General features: G+C 36.6%; 1 pseudogene; it reads right to left on the bottom strand.

The window, feature by feature from the left end:
* Positions 1-15,991: 15,991 nt before the first annotated feature.
* Positions 15,992-16,853, bottom strand: LOC130018174 (rRNA-processing protein FCF1 homolog; annotated as a pseudogene).
* Between the last annotated feature and the right edge of the window lie 8,382 nt (positions 16,854-25,235).

Below are 25,235 nucleotides of genomic sequence, written 5' to 3'. Positions count from 1 at the left end.
ATCAATTCTGTTTTTGTCTTTGAACAGTAATGTCATTGATGACATATAAGCAAGCTTGCATTGGGTTAGTGAGTTGGATGAGAGTCATCTATATTTACTGTCAAAAGCAGCCTCAGAAGTCTTTGCATCTGTGGGAATACATTTATTTCTAGCATGAAACTATATATCTCTCCAAAATGGCTTTTAAAAAAAGAATTAAAAAGTAGCTCAGCATCACATTGCTTATAATAATTATGAAAATAGAAATTATTAGTCCAATGGTACCTGGTGAAGTGACTTCTTGGATGGGTCCCTACAAATTTTCACTGCAGAAATAAAAAACGTAGAAATTGATATGTTGACAGAAATAAAACAGAGAGGCAAAAAGGCAATCAAAATCTTAGGTTATTTTTAAGAAATAATGTAAATGTTATTAAAAGATAACAATTCTCACATATATGCATATATGTGTTGAATTTTTTTAGAGCAAGAGGACAGAGCAATAAGATAGTTGGGCAGAGAGCTAAATATTTACTAACATAGTAATTTGCTGGAGCATTGAGACCACTTAGACAGTGCTTGTAACTGAAATTTCTCAGTAACATAGAATTTTAATTGCAATCACTCAGGAAATGTATTCAATGACTTGTGTAGTAATATAATAATTTAGTGTTTTGTGTGTCCTTGACAGCCAATATAAAATTTATGTAAAGGAAAAGATGAAATTGCTTTAAATATTTCCATTTAACTATTTAATTAGAGAATAAAGTCTTTCAAGACAGATCTGGAAAACAGAACAAAGGTGACCTAAAAAGTATCAACCTACAATATCCAATTAGAGGCTTAATCTGAATCAGAAAGTAGAGTATACTCATGTACTGACATGATTTAATTTACAAAGTGTGAAATAGATGATCTGTATTTTATTAGGATACAGGAAAATCGCACTGTCACACTGTTGCACTGTCCTCCGGCTGTTTATCAATTTGTTCGAGTGGGCACCAGTAACGTCTCCATTGTGAGACTTGTTACTGTTTTTTTGCATATCGAATACTCCACGGGTAGCTTGCCAGGCTCTGCTGTGCAGGGCGGGACACTCTTAGTAGCTTGTGGGGCTCTCCAAGAGGGATGGAGGAATCAAACCCGGGTCAGCTATGTGCAAGGCAAATGCCCTACCCACTGTGCAATCGATCCATGCTGATAAGTGAGGTGAGGACTCAACATTAGAATGAGAAGAAATATTTGTAAATGGTAAAAAAAAAAATAAATAATAAAGACCATTTCAAATAGGTTAGATTAAGAGAAAGATCTGACTTGAAGAGACTTAACTGTGGTGAAATTTTACATAGAATGTCCAAAGCGAGCCTTGAAGGAGAGTCAAAATAAAATATGTCTTACTGGAAATTCTGAAATACTTGGATACAAAGAACATATAAATGAATTGATATGGCTTAATTAATGAGAAGATATGAAAAGATACCAGTGTTATGAAAGAACATTCTTTGCCTCACAGTTTATAGAGGGAGAAAAATGAGGAGATTTTTTGCAATTTTTATATTGTCTAAAGCATGCCGTGATCACCAGCAAATTTTAGACTGTTGGAAGAGAGTAGTCTTTACAAAGACCCGATAGCATTCACAGACACATAGCGATTATTCCAGTACAGGATTGGAAGGACAAGAGAATATTTCTGACAAATGGGAGGACGTTTGGCCAGGTACAGAGGTTTAAAACAGCATTTGACATTCAGGTTAATAGGGGGGTGTTCAGAAAATGACAGGGGATGTGCTATATACACATCAGTCTGGAAGCTCTTTTCGAGATTTTGGAATTTATCACGAAAGGTTTGTGGGATAAAGGTATGTGACATCAAATATGTAAAGTGACACTTTGAAAAGTGACACTTTATAATTGGTTTGCACGAAAAAATTATAAGGCCAGAAAAAGAAGTTAAGATCGTGGACTACTGACTTAATCCTGGGATTAGAGATAAGAAATAGTTACAAAACAATGCTGATAAAACTGCAAAAAAGAGGAATTTGTCAAGTGCTGATACAGACTTTGTCCTACGTAATTTATAGGTTAGTTTCTCTGCTTTTGAAAATTCAAATTGTGGGCTATTGATGAAGCTCAATAATAAAGAACCTGTTGTTTTGTGTGTATGAGAAGCTAGATTTAAACTTTGATTCCCAAAACCAAACTAACCATGAAACAGGTCAATATAGTCAATTCAGTGCAACAAATTCTGCCTACTCTTGTTTCAGTCCAGCTACACTTGTTTTCTTTCATCTTCTTACTCACTGATTCCTGTCTGTCTCTGGACCATCACAAGTTCTACATTCTCTGTCTGAAAGACTAAATTTCTTTATATCTCTAAGATTCATTCCCTCATTCAAGTATTATTTTGATTTTTACATTTAAATGAATTCAGTTCTAACCACGTCAAATAATTCTATATACCATGAGTGCTGCCTTTTCCACATAGTTTCAACTGCTACATTTCCATACTACATATATTATTTAAATATGCGTACAATTATTGTTCACCTAAAGTTTATATGGAAGAAATTATTTTCCCATGTATGTACTCAATTTATCTAAATTGAATTAGTTTAAAAGAAAATCTGAGACCAGGATGGGAAAAGCATGCTGAAAGTTGACTATAGACCAAACATGATTGCCACTCAATGCCTTCTTTGCAAACCACAACACCCAATAGGAGAGAGAGAACAAAATGATATGCCCTGCCACAGAGGCAAGGTAGGATGGGGAGGATGGGGGCTGGGAGAAACACTGGGATCCATGGTGGTGAGAAATGGGCACTGGTGGAGGGATGGGTATTCGATCATTGTATAATTGAAACCCAAGCACAAAAATTTGTAAGTCTACAACTGTACTTCCTGGTGTCTCACTAATAAAAATTAAAAAAAAAAATAAAAGAAAATCTGAGAAACTAAATAATAAGAAATAAAAATAATACGTTGCTGCTATATACAGCAGAATGATACCACATTGGAGATTGAATACAACAATAATTTGCAGAGTATAAAATGTAAACAAATTTGAACATGTGTGCTAGAACATGTGTTTTTAATTTAATTTTATTTTTATAAAGTTGTTCACAGTAATTTACTGCATTCGATATTATGAAACAATCCCACCAGAATTACTTCTTCTGACCACCATTATTTTGTGTTTTTCCAACCATCACCCAAACCTGGTCCAATACAGGCCTTAAATTATTTATTTTATGTTGCTTGTTATGAATAATTTCCTTAAAATGATTTTAAAATGTTTCCTTAGAAGAAATTGTGTGAAGATTGTTGTATCTCTCCCTGGAGCCATTAAGTCCTTTTATAAGAGTTTACTAACATGCTATAATAAGTAGAGCCTTGGGTGCTAATATTTTTTTAATTGAGATTGGTTGCCTTCTACTTTACATCTCATTCAATGTGGTATGCTACTCCTGGTGCATCAGTGGTGTAGAGTATGAGATGTCACTCCAGGAATTCTAAAATTTTAAATAGGGCGATAGAGTTGGAGTTAAATGTTTTAACTGAGTCATGACTTTGGGGACCAGAGGCATCTCTGCAGCTTGTTGATTTCTTCGGAGATTTGTGAGTCTCTGGATCATGGCCGGTTAATGAAGTTATAGGGTATCAGAAGCAGTTTGTGGGCGTGACCGTGAGGGTCCCAAAAGAACAGGGGGACACCCATCCCCAACTCCATGAGAGCCTGGAGATTTCAGGCAAACAATCCACATACTTGAACTTTTAAACAGAATCATTCGTGGAGATTGTGGAGATTGACCATGAGCATGACTGCCATTGGGTTCTGCTACTGGCTGCTGGGGCTCTGTTTGTGCGGGTGATAAGCTCACCCACCCCCCTCTGGAATGCTTTGAATGAGACTCAGCCTGTTGTAGGGTCTGGAGGCAGATCTGCAGCGTGTTGATCCCTTCTGAGATTTGTTTGTAAATCTCTGGATCATGGGTGGTGTTTCTTGCTTCTTGAGAAGTCATTAAAACTTGATAGAAAGTTTATTTAATCAATCATTTGACTTTTCCAATACTGCTTATTATGTTTGAAGAAAATAAAATAAGGAAACACATACTTAACTTTAAAAAATGAATAGAAGTTCATGACATGGTTTTGCATCAGTATATATAATGAATATTTATGCTTGAACATAACCAAATGGCAGGTTACAAAAAAGTAGGAAACTCAAGAGATTTGCTGCATGCAAAATTGCCAATAATACTTAGGTATTTTGACTTGACCCAAAATAACTGAAGCTAAAATGTAAACAGATGACCTATACCTGGTACCCATATATTCCCCGGAATTCCCCAGGTGCCTTTGATTGCCAGAACAAGAGTAAACCCTGATCACAGAAGGTGTGACCCCAAAACTTAAAAAAATAAAATAAAATAAGTACATTGTATGCTTATTAAAAAGAACCCACAGAAGGTGACACTAATGTCTTTCATAAAAGTATTATATATTTTAACAGGAAATTTAAGTACTGTATAATACAAGACGGTATTTGTTTTTCTGAAACTATAGACTCAAGAAACTGTATTTTTTATTTCCCTGTTGCTTTCGCTAATTTCCACTAGACTTGTTTTATCAGTGAAAACTTTGCCTATACAGTTCTAGAAGCCATAATGGACATTTTTAAAGATGCACTCTATGTTTTTATCCACGGACCGCAAATTCATTACTTCAATTTCAAATTTTATTTACTTACCTTGCACTATTGAGTGCATCCTGAAACTTCATAGGTGAGGCATTTTCGTCACATTTTCACAATGGCCTATATATTAGCCATATTTCAATCTAAATAAATGGCACATTAACAATATACCATAAAATTAGAAACATTTACTTAACACTTTTTAATTAAGTAGCAGTTAAATATCAAATGATTTTGGAAATGACGTCAGTATGAGCATAATGATAAATTTAAAAACATTGCACACCTGTGCGAAAAAGCAGTGACTCAATCTTCAGGTAACTTTAAAATCACTGTTAAGTCACTGGGTTATCTTGCATTATTTTTGAATATTATATTTGAAATTTTGTCAAGAACTTTGCTTATTTTTATATTAAATATGTTCAAAAAATTTTGGTTGTTGAACCACAACTGGCAGTGCTCAGCAATTGCTCTTGATTCTGCCATGGATTTAACCCAGATTAGTCACATGAAGGCTAATACCCTATGTACTGTATACTGTCTTGCCCTGTCAAAATATTTTTAAAATTAAAAACCATTATATTTACATTTATTATCTCAGGTTTATTCCACACAAATGTTTCTAATAATATCACATACAAAAAATAAGAACATATACACAAGAACAATTTCAACAGTCTTATTAGCTAATTAATAGAAAACATCCCTATGACTGACAAAATTTGCCAGATATAATAGCACAGCGGGTAGGGCGTTCGCCTTACAAGCGGCCAACATGGCCAACCCGAGTTCGATTCCTCCGCCCCTCTCGGAGAGCCCGGCAAGCTACCGAGAGTATTCGATATGCCAGACACAGTAACAACAAAGTCTCCAATGGAGACGTTACTGGGCCCGCTCGAGCAAATCAACGATCAACGGGAGGGCCTTTACCTTTACCTTTACCTTAACAAAGACAAGCCTTAAATAATTTTGATATCCAATATTTGTATTTTAGCAATACATACCACTGAGATATTCTTGAGCCAATAAGTTCAGGGATAGACATTTAATTTGTTTTCAATTTTCTAAAGAATATAAGTTCTTATAATTATATAAAATCCTGACAGGAAAATTAACATAAAAGTAACTTTTAAAACTTTTTAAAGGAGTAAACGGCTTCTTCAAATACTGTTCTGATAATATATCTAATGTTTCACAAATTCCATGAATTTTTTTTGAACAACAAATTTTCAACTCCATTAGAAATGTCTCTTTACATTGAATTTAGCAAGTTCACATCTAATGCCATATGTGTGCCATTCTGTTCTAATGGCATTGGAGTCATCCATGTCCAATTTCCCAACACAGATTGTATAATGTGAACTCCTGTTAAATCTCACCACTTTCCCCAACCCCAAGCATCTGTCAGATATTTCTTCCTAATCCTGTTTCCTTTTGTAGAATAACCAACCTCAGCTCAATTTTTGTATAACCTTGAGAGAAAATACTTATATTTCAAGAAATAAAAATGTGCATATATATATATACATATATATGTGTGTGTGTGTGTGTGTGTGTGTCTGTGTGTGTCTGTGTGTGTGCATTGGCTTGAAGGTTATTTTACTTAGTATGATTTTCTATGGATAGTTGTCACTTACCCTCTACTAGTTAGTATCATCAAGATTAAGCTGTGATGAAATATACCACAGTGTGTAAACTCAAAAAAGACAGCAGTGACAGCGGCTCTATCTCTCCCACCAGTTCGTCCACCCCGGGGAGGTCAATGGCGATGGGCAGGTGAAGGAAGGAAAAAGAGTCAGGCTGGTTGGTCTTAGTTGCAGTTTATTCCAATCCCATCTCCATTCTCCTCTGATTCTCCTCCTGCCTCTTCCTCCCCCATGCTACTTCATTCTCCTCCTCAATCGATCCCCCTTCATTCTCCTTCTTGCTCTGGAATCTGGATCCCCTTTCTCCTTCTCCTTCTGGAGTCTGGATTCTGATCCCGATTCCCTTTCTCCTCTTGCTATGGAGTCTCCACTCTTACAGAACAGTTAAATCCCAAAGCATGAGGGGTTGGGGTAACAATTACACATAGGGTGTGGTCACAACCAATAGGGGTAAAGTTCTTTCCCTGGAGGAAAGCCGCTTCTAGGACAGATACTCTCTCAGCAGGACAACCCACCCTAGGACAGAATCCCCTGGGTGTGTTTCTCCTCTCCTTGTCCAACAAACATAAGCATACATAAGATAAATAATTTTGTATGGATATAGTAAGAAAAACCTTAAACTTACAGGATTGCTCTCCTAGGGCCATCTTGATCTCAGACTACAGTGCTCAAGCCAAATAGTCTTTCCTATCCCTAGCAGGTTATCTTTGGATCAAGACAGCATTTGTCTATGATCAAACTCTTAACTTCTAGTTAAGAATCGTGGCACTTTGGCCTGGCCCATTTCGATGCCAGCATAGCTCACCACTTGCCCTAGGTCTGTTCAGTCTTTCATCGGGACTGTGCTTCTGGGGTGTTAGAAATCAAGGGAAACTGAGGCTTAAGTCAAGAAAGCAGATGCCTGGGAGTGAATAATATTTAAAGCCAATTAAATCCTGCATTACGAAGCATAATGTTAAGTCTTCCTGTGTCTATACAAAAAGGGCATTGCTTGAAAGTAAACTACTTAAAAGATATAAGGAGAGGAGAAAGACAATATTAACTTACAATACAATTTCAGTTTCCTAGAGAGATCTTATTTGACAAATAATTAACAGATTCTGATTAGGGGAAAAGCTGATTAACTGTTTGGGGAGGAGAGCATAGGGAAGAATTTATAGATAAACACAATGGAATGGAAGTGTCTCAGTAGCACTGTAATAAACCTGGGTTCCTCATGGCAAGAGAGAAAAGGAGAACCACTGTTAAGCCTAAAATATTTGGAGCTATATTCCAACACCACAGAATATCAGAAACTTCAATTTATGGATCATTTTAATGTCCAAGACAATATAATACATACATACATATATTTATATAAAATATCTATAATGCATAACATAATATATGTGATTATATATACTATATAATAGTACTTATAAAACCTTTAACAGGGATGCTTAAGCTAACAGCGAATTTTCTTAAAATGCCACCGTTAAACAGTGACTCTTCAAGAGTTGCTCAGGAAGAGCAAAATGTCTTCTACAATAAAGTCTTTCAGGAAAACCGTTGCCAGTCAAGGTCCAGTGGTCATGACTAATTACCCCTTCCCCTCTAAAGAGTGGGAAAAGGAAAGGACAATCAGCTATGCTTGAATTTTAAAGATATCAATGTTACTAAATGACACACAATAATTTGACACCACACAGGACTGTTCATAAAAATATTTTTTTCAGTAGAATTCAATTATCATCCCACTGCAGAAAAAAAGTCAAATAACAATATGTGCTCTTAGTTGCTTAATATAGTTTCCACATAAGCAATATGGCCATATTTCCCCCATGATTTAAAACAAATGGATTCTGTGATCAATCATGTAGGTGTCTGGAGTAAAAATATACAACTAACGCAGGAAGCGTCCACTTCTCATGGCCAACAATAGTATCAAATGAACAAAAAATAGATAGCAGATTGAGGTAGATAACCGTGATTAATAGCTTCCTGCCTATTCTATATACATGACTTAAGTAAATTTAGAAGATATTAAACATGATTTTTACTAACCTGAATGCCAATCTCCTATCACTTAGAGTGGAAACTAAAAATTAGAAAAAATATATCCTGAACATTTAGGTAATAATGAGGATGATGCTGAACAATAAAGTGTTATAATAAGGCTTCCTCTGGGTTCTTGGTCAACATTATTGTTAAACCGAGTCATCCTAATCAGACTCAGTGGATAGTCTGAATATATATCACAGCACAAAATAAATCCTAGCATCACTCCTGAAAAATAAATCTAACATAATAATTTCATAATAATTCCCATGTTACAATGGCACAAGTAGTTTTCCAAACATTGTAGAACCTTTCAAATATTTAAATAAAAGTAAGATTTCTTTGCAAAGCTAATGAATAAATCAATGAAATCCTTAATTATTTGAAAAATTATTACTGTGTGTGCTGCAATAGTATATATTATAAAAGGCCCTCCTGTTGATCGTCGATTTGCTCGAGCGGGCCCAGTAAGGTCTCCATTGGAGACTTTGTTGTTACTGTGTCTGGCATATCAAATACTCTCGGTAGCTTGCCGGGCTCTCCGAGAGGGGAGGAGGAATCGAACTCAGGTCGGCCATGTTGGCCGCTTGTAAGGCGAACTCCCTACCCACTGTGCTATCGCTACTGACTTGTAAATTAAATATAACCTTAGGAAACCGGTTGTGTGGGAATTTTTTTTTAAATTTGAAAGCATTTTATTTATTTTTTTCAATTTTTATTAGTGTGTAGGAAATTTAATTCATGGTATTCTATACTTTATTTTTTTTTCTTAGAACAGTACAAGATCTGTCCTTTGACTAGCTCTTGATTTATCAAATGTTTCTTTTCTCTCTGTCCATAAAAATCACATACCACAAATGAAAATTCATTGCCTTTTCTGGCACCATGCTACACATTGGTCTGCAAACTGGTTAATCTCACCATCATAGAGGATATCATAATAAATTGGCATTTCAATGTCACTGAGTTGGAGATACAAATTAGCAGTTACCACAATGATTTATCAGGAAAAATATATGCAAAATCTCAGATAAAATTTAGTATTATAATACCAATTTCCTTTCTACCTCTTTTGATTAGAGAATATATTTTTTCAGTGCTTATATAACTCAAAACCTATTTTTAAATAGGTGTTTAGGAGGGAACAAATTCTATGAGTATTTAACTAAAAAATCTCTTTATGTATAAAGTTTTTATTTCTCCTATCAAAAGTATTATATCAATGAAATTCATTTATGATTATTTGCAAGATACTTATGTCTGATAAATTAAGAAAAATGAAAGCTCAAGTTTTATTTGCTTGTGTTTTTAAACATGCATGTCAAATTGCCCTTCAAAAAGTATTCCACGAAATAACATTTGTCTTTCAATCATATATTGTTTATTTCCAGAGAATATAGGCAACACTAGATGTTAGGAAGAAGTTCTGGTTTGTTTTGTCTTTGTTGTTTTAAATTTTTGATAGACACCATGACTTATTCCCGTTAATAATAGTTTCACACACACAATAATAGTATCCCCTCACCACAGTAAGCTCAGTTCTGTATACAAGTTCCCAGGGCTTATTGCTTTTGGTCATTTGTTATTTAGGGAGGGTCTTTTGAACACATCGCAGTAGTCAAAATCCTAATAATATTACAAGTTTTATTTAATTTTTGCCACACTCTTCAGAAGACTCAATTAATGTGTAAGATTAAATAATGTAAGAACTACAGAGAATGTACCCACTTATTCAGTCATTTTTGCTATTGAGGCAAAATTTTATCATCACAATGCATGCATATTTCTCCTATTTTCTGAGTGGGAAAGGTTGTTTAGAAAATGATCAAATAACCTCCAGGAAAAAAAAATCACCAATTTATTTTTCCTGCAGCCACAAGGGACATAATAAAGTATATATCTGTAAAAAGCATTGGTGTTCAGTCAACAGTTATTATTACTTCCAGGAATACAAAGTTAGTTCACTTATAATGCTGTATTGTGCTTTGTCTTTTGAGGCTTTTTTTCCCCTTCATGTTATGTTAAAGAATCTTATATAACTTTTGTGAAATATAGTTAATTAAAACAACCTACTAACCTCACCAAAATTAGTGCCCAAACAGGGCCTGTGCTAACCCAGGAGAATTGCCTTGAAGTCTTTGAGCTTACTGACACTGTTACTTGTGTCATTCAATTAATATTGTGAAAATAATAACAGTTCTCTGCAACCAGTTTTTTTTTCTTTTGAGTAGTTGTGGGCGGTAGGAAAATTATGTGCAATCTGTCAGTTTTCTAGGTTTATAAAATGCTGTACAGATTTACTAATTTTTTTGCCAAAATATTCTTACTAAATGATATAAGAAAAAAGCTTTTACCATTGATTCTTAAAAGTATTGCTCTATCTTAACATTAAATGAGAATCTAAATCAATGGACAAAAGGGAAAAAATATCAACATTTTATTTCCAAAGGTGCTTTGATTAAGAGGTTTTGTTGTGATTCTAGAGTTTGTATGACTCTTACACTCTGGTCCTATCTCAGTTTTCAGTATAAAGCTATTATGCAAGTAATGAAGCCCTCGACTGCCAACAATAGCTCAGCACATTCAAGATTATTTTTAAGTACCTCTGGAAGACCTCTAGTCTGGATTGTGTTGCCCTTTCTAGACCTCTCTGTTCATGCCAGTCACAGTTTAATAAGAGAAAAGACTTGGCATCAATAGCAACCATTCCCTAATCACTTAATTACATGTCTGTGATATTTGTCTAACAACATCCAATTATTTCTACTATACAATTTGGGACAGAAAATCAATATTTATTAACTACAATGCATATGACTGATAGAATAATATGTTGAACCATAAGAAATCTAATTCCTGTTTTATTTAGTTTTTCTGCCACACCTGGTGGTACTTGGGGTTTCCTCTTACCTCTATGTTTAGGAATCACTCCTGGCAGTGTTTGGGGAACCATATTTGGTTCCTGGAATCAAACTTTGGTCAGCCACATGCAAGTCAAGGCAAGCACCCTGACCTCTACACTATTTCCCCATCCCCTATAAAAGTCCAAATCTAACTACCTGGATTCTGCTGCTGTGGTATGCCTACAGGGAAAAAAAAGAAAAAAAATAGGTGCAGATTCAGTCATTCATTATATGTCATGATTATATGAAAGAAACTGAATTTATCTGTACAACCTTGGTTACTATCCTGAAGAAGTTAAGAATAAAAATTTACATGTGATAATTCAGAAACAATTTTCAAGTTAAAAATGAGTTTGAAGCTATTAGTTCTGTAAAAGAAGTGTAATTTACCTATCATATAGTCTTATTCACTAATAAAAATTTTTAGTAAATATACTGAAAAAAAGGAATTCATTTTTCTTTTGTTTTGCATCCATTTGTTTGTTTACAAATCAAAAAATATATTACATCACACTTCCTGTATATACAAAGTAGATTAACTTTGAGAAAGTCTAACAGATTTCAGCCAACTTTCATCTCTGCTTAAGAGTATTTCTATTTTACTGTTGTTTTTAGATACAATGGTGGATATTTGTGAGGACAGTTCTCCTCTGACATTGGTTATCATATGTGAATTCAGATGGAGGAGTTCACCTCATAAGTGAAGCAAGTAGTTGATAGATTATATATAACACAGCAAGATGATCTAGTAGTAAATTATTTGTTGGAAACCTATTTTGTAGTTTATAGCAAATGGAAGGATCTATACAAAATCTCTATTTTATTTATTTCACTAGTAATGGCTATTGGAAGTTCATCAAATATAAGATATGAAATAAGTATTTCATATAAATGCATAAATATTCATAATATGGTTTCTTTTGGTTTCTTTTTTTTATTAAAAATTTTTTAACAGTGAGACATCATGTGTTACAGTTTTAGACTTACACATTTTTGTGCTTGGGTTTCAATTACACAATGATCAAATACCAACCCTCCACCAGTGCCAACTTTCCACCACCACGGATCCCAGTATCCCTCCCAGTCCCCAGCCCCCCATCCCAACCTGTCTCTGTGGCAAGTCGTTCCCCTCTGTTCTCTCTCTCTTTTTGGGTGTTGTGGTTTATGAAGGAAACGTTGAGTGGCAATCATGTTTGGTCTATAGTATACTTTCAGCATGCTTCTCCCATCCTGGGAGGAACCTCCCAACACCTTGATTTGGTGCTCCCCTCTTTATCTGAGCTCCCTTTTCCCCTAGTATGTGTGGTTGGCCTCCAAGTCATGGAGTAAAATTCCTGGAACTAATCTCGGCCATTTATAATATAGTTTTTAAGGGCAGGGGTTCTGAAGCACATATTACAGAATGTGTGTTGTATTTACTTGGGTGTAGCAAACTATATGGCATAATACAATTATTTTAAATCATCAATATTTGCTGTGTAATACCATGCTAACCTGTAGAAAACAGGGTGGGGGGACATAAGGCAAAGAAAAGAAATTACGTTAAATTAAACAGAAAGCTTGATTGTCTCTGTAAGAAAGTTCCTTGGCACAGTCTACCCCTAAAAGTAGAAACCTACTCTCTATTTTATTAAGGACAAGTGAGATTTAATTAGAAATGTCATGTGTGAAAGATTTATTTTCTTCCTTTTTACTTCATAAAACATACAATAAGGACTCATGAGCAGAAACAAAGCAAATTAATTATTGTAGATTACAGATTAAAATTTGGTGCCCTATAGACATATGTAAACATTTCTACATATGGTCACTCATATAGATCCTAAATTAAATGTAAATTCATAACGATATCTCTAACCCAGATCTGTTATGACCAGTATCAGTCTAATCCTCCTACTTTCTCTCAAAAGTGAAAAACCTGAATCCACATGTGCATATGTGGTTATTTCATACATTCTGAGTTAATTGCTTTCTTTTTTTTTTGCTTTCTTTATTTCAAAATTTTATTTTCTTAAAGCAATGTGAGTTCTAGGAACATGAAGAGTTTCAAACCAATCATTCAGAGTCTTGACAAAGAAGTCTGACCATCTGGTAGGTGGGTGGCCACGCCGTCTTTTGATGTCCTATGGAATACAGTTGGTAACGGCTCTAGTACAGCAGTCATCTCCAAATCTCATTACGTGTCCAGCCCATCTGATTTTTGACGCCTTGGCAAAATAGACAGCGTCCCTGATTCTTGACCGTTGACACAGGGCGGAACTCCAGGTTCTTTCTCTCATTTGAGTGAAACGTGATACTCCAAGCATAGCTCTTTCCATTCCTCTTTGGGATACCCGAATAACATTCTCATCCTGTTTTCCTAGAGCCCAGGTCTCTGAGGCATATGCTAATGCAGGAAGAACAGTGGAATCGAAGAGACGTGCATGGGGCTGGAGTTTCTTCGTCCTCTTAGTTATTTCTTCCACGCTCTTGAAGACGTTCCAAACTGCTCTCTTCCTCCTGCACAACTCAGGTTCCAGGTCATTTATTTAATGTTGATTTCTCAACCTAGGTACACATAACTGTTGCATTCGGAGATGGTCATTCTGTTGAGAGCGAATGGAATGTTAGGAATGAGACTGTTTCTCATGAACATTGTCTTCATGAGTTTCAGCTGTAGTCCCACCTTTCCACACTCACTGTCAAAGTCGGCCAGCATTTTTGCTGCTTGGCTAATGTTTGGTGTTATTAGAACGATGTCATCAGCAAAGCAGAGGTGGTGTAGTTGCCTACTGTCTATCTTCACTCCCACTCCTTCCCATTCCAGTCATTGCATGATGTTCTCCAGGATGGCAGTGAAAAGTTTTGGTGAAATGGTATCACCCCACCTAACCCTTCTCTTGACATCGATGATCACTTCTTTGTAGAATGGAGAGATCCTGGTAGTGAATTTGTAATACAGCTCTCAGAGGATCCTTTTGTATATTGACTTTGAATGCCCTGATTGACTAGGGCTTCAATGACTGCTTCCGTCTCAACAGAATCAAAGGCCTTCTTTAAGTCAATGAACGTTAGACAGAGCGGCATCTTGAACTCCTGAGAAAACTCTATGAGCTTGGTCATCGTGTGGATATGGTCGATTGTGCTGAATCCTTTTCGGAAACCAGCTTGTTTGCATGGTTGTCCTTCATCTAGTGTGCTGCCAATCCTATTCAGGATGACTCAAGTGAACAGCTTGTAGATGACAGACAATAGGCAGATCAGGCGATAGTTGCCAGTGTCGTGGATGTCTCCCTTCTTGTACAATAGTACAGTCCTGCTGTTTTTCCACTGGGACAGAACCTTGCATTCAGACAGGTAGCAAGTGAAGAGCCGAGCCAGCGTATTGATGAGTACTGACGGTAGGTTCTTCAGGTGTTAAGGTCTGACCTTGTCTGGGCCAGGTGTTGTTCGTTTCCTTACTGACAAAATGACGTGTCTGATTTCAGAAGGGAGAACGTTGGGTATGACATATCCATCCTGCATAATTTGGTATGTGGGCAAAGGGACATGGATATGAAAGAAATCTGAGTAGAAGTTATGGATAATATTTTCCATTGCCCTTCTGCAAGGTATGATAGATCCATCAGGACATCGGAGGGCAGTCACCTTGGTCTTGCAGTTGACGAAGGACAGGCGGGTGTTACAAATGCTTTTCCAGGCTTCTGCTGCATCTACCAGCATTTCTATTCTTGTCCCTTTGAGGTGTTCCTTTAACACATCTCTGCACTGCTTTGAAAGTTTGGATGTTCGCTTGCGGTTGCCTGAGGCATGCGCCAAACCATGTTGGCAAATAAGCTCAAGAGTTCTTGAAGACAGACTTTATTTATTTATTTTTTTGGGGTGGCTATTTCTCTCTTGGCGTTCCTCGCACAATCATGAAGGTGCTGAACCAGTCGATCGTATTCCTCGTCTATGTTGTCAATGATGGCATCTTCCCATGTTGCCGCAATAGTGCCAAAGAACTCCCAGTTGGTGATCATTCCGGGAGATCTCTTCTTAAACTTTGCAGCCCTTTCTCCCCGCTCTGCAAAGTAGAGTTTAGCATGAATGAGATGATGGTCCTAGAATGAACAAATGCCATTGGCTTACACTAGCACATGACAGGGACAAATGGAGACGTTACTGGTACCCGCTCGAGCAAATAGATGATTAACGGGAAGCCAAGTGATCAAGTGACTGTGAGTTATGGGTATTCATAGTTGGATTTTTGACATTGAATAAATTGCTTTTTAATGTTCTCTCTTTAATCATCATTCCTACAACTTCCTACATTACTATTTCTTTAAAAAAATGCTAATAATGAGGTTTAGTCTGAGTTTTAAGTTTCCAAATATTTAAAAAATTCTATAATGAGGAGCCAGAGCAAAAGCACAGGGTGAAAAGTGCTGCTTTGTATGCAGTTGTACCTTAGTTCATCCCAAAACTATTTATGACATAGTGAATCTTGAGCTCAAAACCAGGAGTAAGCCCCAAGTACTGTTATATGTAGCCCCACAACAAGAAAGCAAAAACTTTGATAAAGATTTTTTTTAATGTAAGCAACCAGGATTTATAAAAATATGCAAACAATATTTGTAATGCTACAAAATAACATTATCATTGTGTTTTTTGTTTTTAGGACACACTGGCTGTTCTCAGGGCTTACTCCTGGCTCTGTCTCCAGGGATCACTCCTGGAGTGCTGGGAGGACCATGTGGCGTGCCTGGAATCAAACCTAGGTTGGCTGAGTGCAAGGCAAATGTGTTACTCACTGTACTATCACTCTGGCTCCCAAAGTACTTTCAAAACATCAAAACCCGAATGAACTTAACCATTCTCAGCTCATGATAGAGAAAATGGGTGAGTGGAAAGATAATTTATACACATACTAATGCATGTTTAGTGAACCAGCAACAAGGAAAGTTGAAGGCAGGCAGAACTTTTATCTTCAAGAACTGGAACCAAGGGGCTCCGTAATCATCCGGCATCCACTCAATGTTATACCTATGATTAGAAATGTACATGATAGGAACTCCGGAGATCTTTTGAATTCTTCTTTTAAGGTCTTGTTCAACAGTGGCCAGAATGTAACATTTGTGCTGAGTTACTCTTTGTCCTAAGCAGTCACCTACATAGGTTCCTTTGTGTGTGCATGGTAATCGTTCAAATCTTGGATCCTTGGCAATCCTGAAAGCTACTCAATACTTCTACCCCAAATTTTTCAATCTCAGCCATGACACAGTCAGTTATACAAGGGATATACTTGGCATACAGAAAGTCCATCATTGATTGTACTAAGTCCAGTTTAAAATAATTTAAAGCAATTAGTACTAAGCCATTGTACTAATTGGCTTTAATGGAGAAGTTGATAAAGTTGGTATCAACCAGGATATGGTAGGATGCGCCCAGCTGTGTGTTATATTGGAAAAATAAGCAGGAAGGGTGATAGGCGACTTATCTTTCCTTAAGAACGCTGGGATCTTTCTTTACTTTCTTTTCTAGGTTTTAATCTGTCCTTTTCTTTCAGCTACTGGTCCCGGAGATTGAGCATTTGCATCATGGTCGCATATTTTGTGGTCTTCTGTTTCCCCATGTCCATGCCGGGCTTGGGCCTGGACCTCTTCCCACATGGCCGGCCGCACATCCCCTTGATAAAGGATTTTGGATTAAGAAAAGCACATAAACCTCAAATCTACTGTTAAGTGTTTTCAAATAATTAAATTTAAAAATTTATATGGAAATGATAAAAATTTTATTATATAAAAATGAGGGCTGGGCTGGAGCGATAGCACAGCGGTAGGGCGTTTGCCTTGCACGCAGCCAATATGCCCGGCTCGAGTTCGATTCCTCCGCCCCTCTCGGAGAACTCAGCAAGCTACTGAGAGTGTCTTGCCTGCACGGCAAAGCCTGGCAAGCTCCCCATGATGTATTCGATATGCCAAACACAGTAACAACAAAGTCTCCAATGGAGACGTTACTGGGCCCACTCGAGCAAATCGATGAACAATGGGAGGACAGTGACAGTGAAAAATGAGGGCTATGGTACAAACTAAAATCAGTTGCACAGAAATATTTTATGTTGGCTTTCTGAATTTGAGTTTGTGATTCACCCCTTAACCCCTACTCTGTATTTGATTATAGACTTGTTCAATGTTTGCTATAAGTTTTGCTCCATTGATTCATATATATATATATATATATATATATATATGAACTCTGTGTGTGTTGTGTTTGGGGGGGCATGATTGCTTTTCTTTTTTGTGCTTTGTTTAATGCTGGTATTTTATTTTTCTGTGTAACCCTTAAAACCTTTCTGCAACATGAGTATTTGTCGTGCCTCAAGTACTATGTAGTAATATTTCTTTGCACACTGTGGACAAGAGAAGAACTAAGTCACGATAAGTCACTATATATATGTATATATATATATATGTTTAATTTCAGTTTTGCTGTATGCCCAGCCTTCGTTATAGACATCAGGTCTTTGGATTCTTTCAATACTGACAATCAGGAAGAGTTTTACCCTGGCAAGGTAGATTAGGGTCTCATGGTGAAGCACAAAAAAGTACAGAACACAAGAGGGCTAGCAGGGGATCCCCAGAGAAATCGGATCAAAGGTTGTACAGAATCAAAAGCATTTGTTCAATCTGACAGCTTCCTCATCCATTAGAAAGTGACCTTCTTCTAAGCCCCCCAAATTGTGCATGGTGTGCTAGTAAGTATACACCTGATAATCTGGGTTTACTGAGCACGGTTTCTAAGATAAGCTCAAGCCACTATAAGGAGGCATAGGCCTTTAGAAACCATCAGCATAGATGCAAACCATAGAATCAACAACAATAAAAACATGGGGTTCCAAAGTACAATAATTGACTTTAAAATTTGCCCTTTGAGGTGGCAGGCTGCTAAAAGGGATGGGGTGGGGGGGGGGGGCTTAGGAGACAGGAGAACACTGGTGGAGGGAATGTGACACTGGAAGTGGGCTCAATGCTCCAATATATTATGCCTAAAACTCAACTATCAATAAATTGTAAATCAAAGTTCTTTAACAAAGTTTAAAATAATTTAAAGCAGAGAAATAAATCAACAGCCTACGGAACTACTGAGAGGGTAGAGTTGCTCATTGGTATCACCCCATAAAAGTTGGGTAGCAGGAAAACTACCTAATACTCCATAAGAGACAGGGCTAGTTCCTCTTTGCCTTGATGTGTGTGTGTATGTGTGTGTATGTAAATGTGTGCATTTGTGCACCCACGTGACTGCCTGTCTGTTTCTATGTGTGTGGAAAATGGGAGTGTTTATAGTAGAAAACTTTGTTTTGCTTGTTTTGTTTGTTTTGCTCTGAAGTGTTTGTTGTCTAGACAGTGTTTGACCTTGTGGCAGCAAGTCAGGAAGATTACATGTCTGGATGGGAGGGATTTATAGATTGGGCCTCTTGAATGGGGTAAGCAGTCATATTCTATCCTTATTTTATTTTGCTAGCAAACTTTAGTATGTCATCCATTTTTTGGCCGAAATAAAAAGCCAATAAATGTGCAAAATAGATTTAGTAATGCTACTGACATATGAACTTCAAGGTTTTAATGTACTCAAAAATCTTAACAATCTGTTTTTACTTTTTCTGATTTAATTATATCCCATATTATCAAACAAACCTGTACAGTAAATAATATTAAACAATCTACCAAGTGCCTTCAACAGAGGAATATATTGTCAATATGTTGACTACTGGGATACCTAGAGAATTTGATAACTTGATATAATAATTCACACAAAACCAATTCTATCAAGAAATTAAAATAATTCATGAATCTGGCCTCTGGATATGGTAAATGATAGTGTAGAGTATACATTGACAGTTTTGAGGGGATTTTTAAATTTCATTTATTTTAAATCATTTTGATTGGAGTACATGAATTTATAATGTCATTACTCATTCTTTTCATTTTTTCATCGTACGTACTGTTTCTTCTGTCTGTCTGTCTCTCTCTCTCTCACTCTCTCTCTCTGTGGAGGTGGTGACTATTGAAATTCCACAAATTTGTAAATCAGTTGTGAATTGATAAAGTCTTTAGATATGGTACATATCTAAAGACAGCATTTCTCTCAGGATTTTAAGGTAATGTCTTTTAACTGCCTCTGATAATCATTCCTTACTAGCTTAGTATAGATATAAAGACAAGTTTCTTACCTCATAGATCATAATATCATGAAAGATGTTAGGACTCATGTGATTTATATAAACCTTTATTTTTGGTTCTTGCAGTTGCCTGAAGTAGAATCTGTGTTTTGTCACGAAAACATTGTTGCTCCATTCATTATCAATTTATGACTTACTTGTCAGTTAATTTGCCACTTTTAATGCCACATTTCTATTGTACATAGAGACACTTTTTTCATGTTTTCTTTTCCATTTCAGGAGAAGATTTTATTAACATGATATTAAAAACAGATCTGAGTTACTTCATTTTTCTGGTTTGGTGTTTATAAACTGGCAGGTAGATAGGGGAGGGCCTCCAGGGCAAATAAATTCCTGGAAAGTAGTGAAACCTTAGGCCCAAGTCTGCAAAATCCCACCTTGTGAGTTAAGGCCTGCAAAGACTCTCCTGATGTCAGAAAGCAGACCCTAGTGTGACGGCTGTACTCAAGGTTCTTGCCATGCAAGGCCTCATGGAAGACTTTATAAGCCCCACCCTCACCAGCCAGTCTTGAATGGCAGAGGTGGGTGAGAAGAAAATGGACTTTTCCTCTCTGCTTCACATAAGTCACTTGGCGTCCTCCAGCATCATTAAGAAATAATATGAATATAATCTTAATCATCATTTCATTTTAAATAACAATAAAACATTAAGATAAAAATATGGATACCTTTTAATGTAATTATTTGAAATATTCAGTATTTTCCTGTGATTTCTCATTAATGTAATTTCCATTTTTAGTGCTCTGATTAAAAAAATTCATTTTCTTCAGTCCTGAAAATTTAAACTAAAACAACTATACCCACTTACACTACTCAGAATCTACTCATAATAAAATGAATTTTTTTCTTTCGCTTTGTGTCACCTGGAAGTTTTCAGTTTTCCCCAATTAACTTTTTTAAATTTTTTTCAACAAATATTTCTGTTAAAAAAATCGAATTACTCTGATAGAAAGGCACCATAAAAATTAGATTTCCATAGTTAAACTTTTATGCGGTATAATCAATTTTAAAGCTACCTAAATTATAATATTATCATAGTTATTAATTTATATCCCTTTGGCTGGAGCGATAGCACAACGGTAGGGTGTTTGCCTTGCACGCAGCCAACATGGCCGACGCGAGTTCGATTCCTCCGCCCCTCTCGGAGAGCCCGGCAAGCTACCGAGAGTATCTCGCCCGCACGGCAGAGCCTGGCAAGCTCCCCGTGACGTATTCGATATGCCAAACACAGTAACAACAAAGTCTCCAATGGAGACGTTACTGGGCCCGCTCGAGCAAATCGATGATCAATGGGAGGGCCTTTTTAAAATGATAAGAAATGTCCAATTTCTAACATGGGTGAATATTTGCAATTGTTCGCAAACAGTTATCTTTAGATACAACCAACTCTTTAATCCCAGTATTTCCACAATAACTTTGCTATTTTTCTTTTTTCAGTTGACCCCTTACCACCATTCCACTCAACCCCACTGTGATTTTTATATTATTCAAAAAATCATTTGTTTCACTTTTATGCTTATTTAAATAATTTTTTTCATTCACAGTCATTTGTAACATCTAATTAACTCTTTCACTTCAACTAAACTTTATTCTGGGTCTCAATATTTCTTATGTGGATTAATGATATATGTTTTTGCATTTCTCTTTTGTTTCTTTTTGCCAACTAAACATCTAATTAAGGACTTTTTCTCTTTAGTTCTAGTCCATTTATTTCTCCTAGATATATGTGATGACCATACTACTATTTTAATATACATTGATTGGACTTTTTATTGCAGATAAATATTTAAAAAATCAGGAGGTAATGAGATGCTTTTTTAAGTATTGTCATAAGATTTTTTATATTCATTTAAAAAAGCACAAGCTCTTTAATATAATTACATTATCACATGGGCTGGAGCGATATAGTGAATATACATTCATAGATGAATCTAAACTGAACAAATGTAAAAGAGGAAAATGACTCATTAGATCTGTTTTACTTTATTATTATTTATCTACCAGTGCTCTCTGCTATGAACAAATAACTCACTTGACTGTGACTTTATGTGTTCCTGGAGCAATTTGTTTCAATTACAAGGAAAGGAAAAGGTTTATCAAATCCTAATCAATAAATTATATCCCAAGATAATTTAGAATCAAGGTATTTATCTCATTTCATTTATTTATGTATTTATTTATTTGCTGTGCTAGGGATTTCACCCATGTATTTTTCCTGTGAAGTTATAGTATTACTGAGTTATATTCCTGGCCGCTAGAATTACATTGTTTTCTGAGGAGTATGCTTTCTATACATATTTGCAAGACATATTTGAATGTTTCACAGTTAGACAATTAAACTAAAATAGTTTAAATAAAGTAATCAATATCAATTGATCATAACTTAGATTTCCCTATCCATACATCATGGGAGCTGAAAAAAAGAACACTTAGATCTTCTTTCAGCTTTATATATTTGTCTTTTGTTAACGGTATTTTAGCAAAAATATTGTATTATAGTTATACCATATATATATGTGTGTGTACATTTATATGATAGCATAAATATTTTGAAAACTTGGGCCCTATCTGGCATTACCCAGGGATTACTACTATCTCTCAACTCAGGAATCTGTTTGCTGGTGCTTTTCAGTGATTTCTTACTGTACGATCTGTCCAGCACCAGTAAATTGGAATCGTTAAAAGGAAACTGAGAATACAGATATCAACCAATTAACATGAGTGATAAATTAATTTTTTCAAATGTGCTTGTGTATTTAAACCTATATATTTGTGCTTGTTTGATAAAATTGATAATTTGAGAAACCTAAAGACAATTCAAAATAAAAATCATGTCATTTACTATATGATCGTATTATTTTGTGACTTGGAGAAGCCAATCACAAAAAATTAAGGTAATTACTGCTTACTTCAGAATATCCACATTTTCCCCTCCCTATCTTTATTAGTCTTCCAGACAAATTATTCTTGTATTTGACAATTTAAGTTTTGTTTTATTAAAAAAAAACAGAGATTTATGACTCCAGTGATATAAACCTCCAGGAAACAGGAATACAGTTTTTTTTAAAAAATTAAGGATAACTTCATACCATAGTTTGTGGCCGTCCCGTTTTGGAAATCTTTCTTTCATCATGATTTGTTCCTCACTCACGTTAGAAATACTTGAAAGAGTTTAAAAAGGGTGAAAACGCCCACAGGCCAAGCCTTCCTGCATTTTCCATTTGCTGTTATTCTGCCACTGCGAAACCTTTGTCTGAGTTTCCAATTTCACCTCTTCAGTTTCCAGTGGGTTGCTGGGGAACAGGCTGTGCGCCGCATGCTCGATCCACAGTTCCGCTTGGCATCTCTGCTAACGGGAGACATATGGCATCTCACCCCTTTCCTCGACTCACAGCTTCTACTTCATTTCTCACACACTTTTTTTTCCCCCAACCATTAAAATTTGCTCTAGAGTCCGTGAGTATATAAAGATATATTGAACAGGAGACGTGATCAGTACATATGCAACTTTTTTGTTTCCTTCTCTAAAATTTCTCAGTGTTCCCCAGATCTCTATCAATGGACAGATGAAACCAACAACAGCGTAATAATAACAGATATTCACAGTCTGGAGAAGAAGGATTCTGATTCCAAAAATCAGGGCCACTTAGAGATTGCATTTTAGAGCAGTGTAACCCTTGGGCGAAAGCTGTGAAGGGCAGACGGTTGTAACTTGTGTGAGATGAGCACTGATTCCTCCAGGAAGATGAGCTGGGTTTCCTGGAATGATTTGTTGGATTGAATGGAATAGAAAAACTATCAGGATCAAAACACAGTGACATGAAGTTTACCCAGTTAGTAGGAGAAATTGCGGGTGGGGAAGCTATGCTAAGCAGTTTTTGTGTTGCAGGAAATTGTGATGAACTTGTGTGAAAGAAGAAGAGCTCATGATTAGAACGTGAGATAAAACTGCAATTTGAACCAGTACAGTTCTCTCCTGAACTGCTGCAAAGCCCTTGGGCACACTGAGTACATCAGAGGTTCTCCAAGTATGTCAATACTATGAATGAGTTGCACCCCTACTTTAATCAGTGTCTGCAAATGAAAGAGCCAGGAAAGATGTACCCTTGGCCAAATCAGCCGTGTGTAGCAGAGGTAAATCTTAATGTCGTAACTCTAAGTTGAGTTTATAACACATGAGAAAAAGATCCTTTCCTCTAGGATTAATACAGTGGCGTAACTCTAGGCCCAGACGGGACTATTCCTTACACCACTTTGATCAACTTCACAGGTTTGGGATCAGCTGCTTCAAGATCCCTCTACTAGGTGACTTTTTCTTGTGGCGTGATAGATACAGTGAGTCATGTCACTGCAATGTCTCCTTTCTGCAACTGTTTGTAATATAAGGACATCCCTAATCTCTTCACCTCTGTCCTCTCCTCCTCACAAGCCCTTACTCCTCAATGATTCCTTTTATTCATGAGTGGCTTACCTAGGGTCTCATCTGAGTTCTGATTGCTGCTTCACAGGAAAATTAAAATTGAAATATCGATAGATAAATATACATAAGTGCAAATATAGTAGCTTAAAATGCTGAGCACTTGTGCATTCAGGGGACCCAGAGATCCAGGACACCCCATAGTCTGCTGAGCATCACCCAGGAGTGGTCCCTGAGCATTCTTCTTAGGTGCTGTCCTGAGTATATCCTGGAGGTGTGGTCCCCCAAACCAAACACAAACACATCTTTCTCCTCTCTAACACTCTCACTCACCTCCTCTCCCTTTTCTTTCTCTATGCAGAGAGTTTATATACACACAGAAGAGGAGAGAGAGAGAGAGAGAGAGAGAGAGAGAGAGAGAGAGAGAGAGAGAGAGAGAGAGAGAGAGAAAGAGAGACAGAGAGAGAGAGGAGATTTATGTAAATGAGAATAGATGGGTCTTTTTATTTTTTGCAAGATTGGGGTTTTGGTCAACACCCACCTTTGCTCAGTACTCCTTGAGCTATGCTCAGGTATCCCTCTTGACAATGTTCTGAGGGGATCATACGCAGTGCTGGGGATCATACTGGGGTAAGACAAGCATTTTACTCCCTCTCCTATGTCTCCAGCACCAAATATGTGTTTTTATTTTTAAGTCTACAGATTTCTATGGGCTGGAGCGATAGCACAGTGGGTAGGGCATTTGGCCTTACATGTTGCAGACTGGCGTTCAATTTCTCTGCCCCTCTCGGAGAGCCTGGCAAACTACCAAGAGTATCCTGCCCGCATGGCAAAGCCTTGCAAGCTCCCTGTGATGTATTCAATATACCAAAAACAGTAAAAACAAGTCTCACAATTTATTGTGAGATGTTATTGGTGCCTGCTCAAGCAAATCAATGAACAACGGGAGGACAGTACTACAGTGCTACAGTGCTACAAATCTCTATGCATGTGTTTACTAATATTCAAGATTTTATTTAAATGTCTGTCTGTCCTCCTGTTGTTCATCGATTTGCTCAAGCAGGCTCAGTAACATCTCCATTGTGAGACTTCTTGTTACTGTGTTTGGCATATTGAATACTCTTGTAGCTTGCCAGGCTCTCCAAGAGGGCCGGAGGAATTGAACCTGGCTCAGTCAGGCTGGCTGTGTGCAAGGCAAATGCCCTACCACTGTATTTAAGAAAAATGGGTGAAATGGAAAAATAATCTTTAATGCCAGGAAGGAAGGAAGAGAAGAAGAAGAAGAAGAAGAAGAAGAAGAAGAAGAAGAAGAAGAAGAAGAAGAAGAAGAAGAAGAAGAAGAAGAAGAAGAAGAAGAA

The sequence above is a fragment of the Sorex fumeus genome, unplaced genomic scaffold (assembly GCF_029834395.1).
Source record: "Sorex fumeus unplaced genomic scaffold, SorFum_2.1 ptg000240l, whole genome shotgun sequence".
Taxonomy (NCBI): domain Eukaryota; kingdom Metazoa; phylum Chordata; class Mammalia; order Eulipotyphla; family Soricidae; genus Sorex; species Sorex fumeus.
This window is presented reverse-complemented; position numbering and strand designations above follow the sequence as displayed.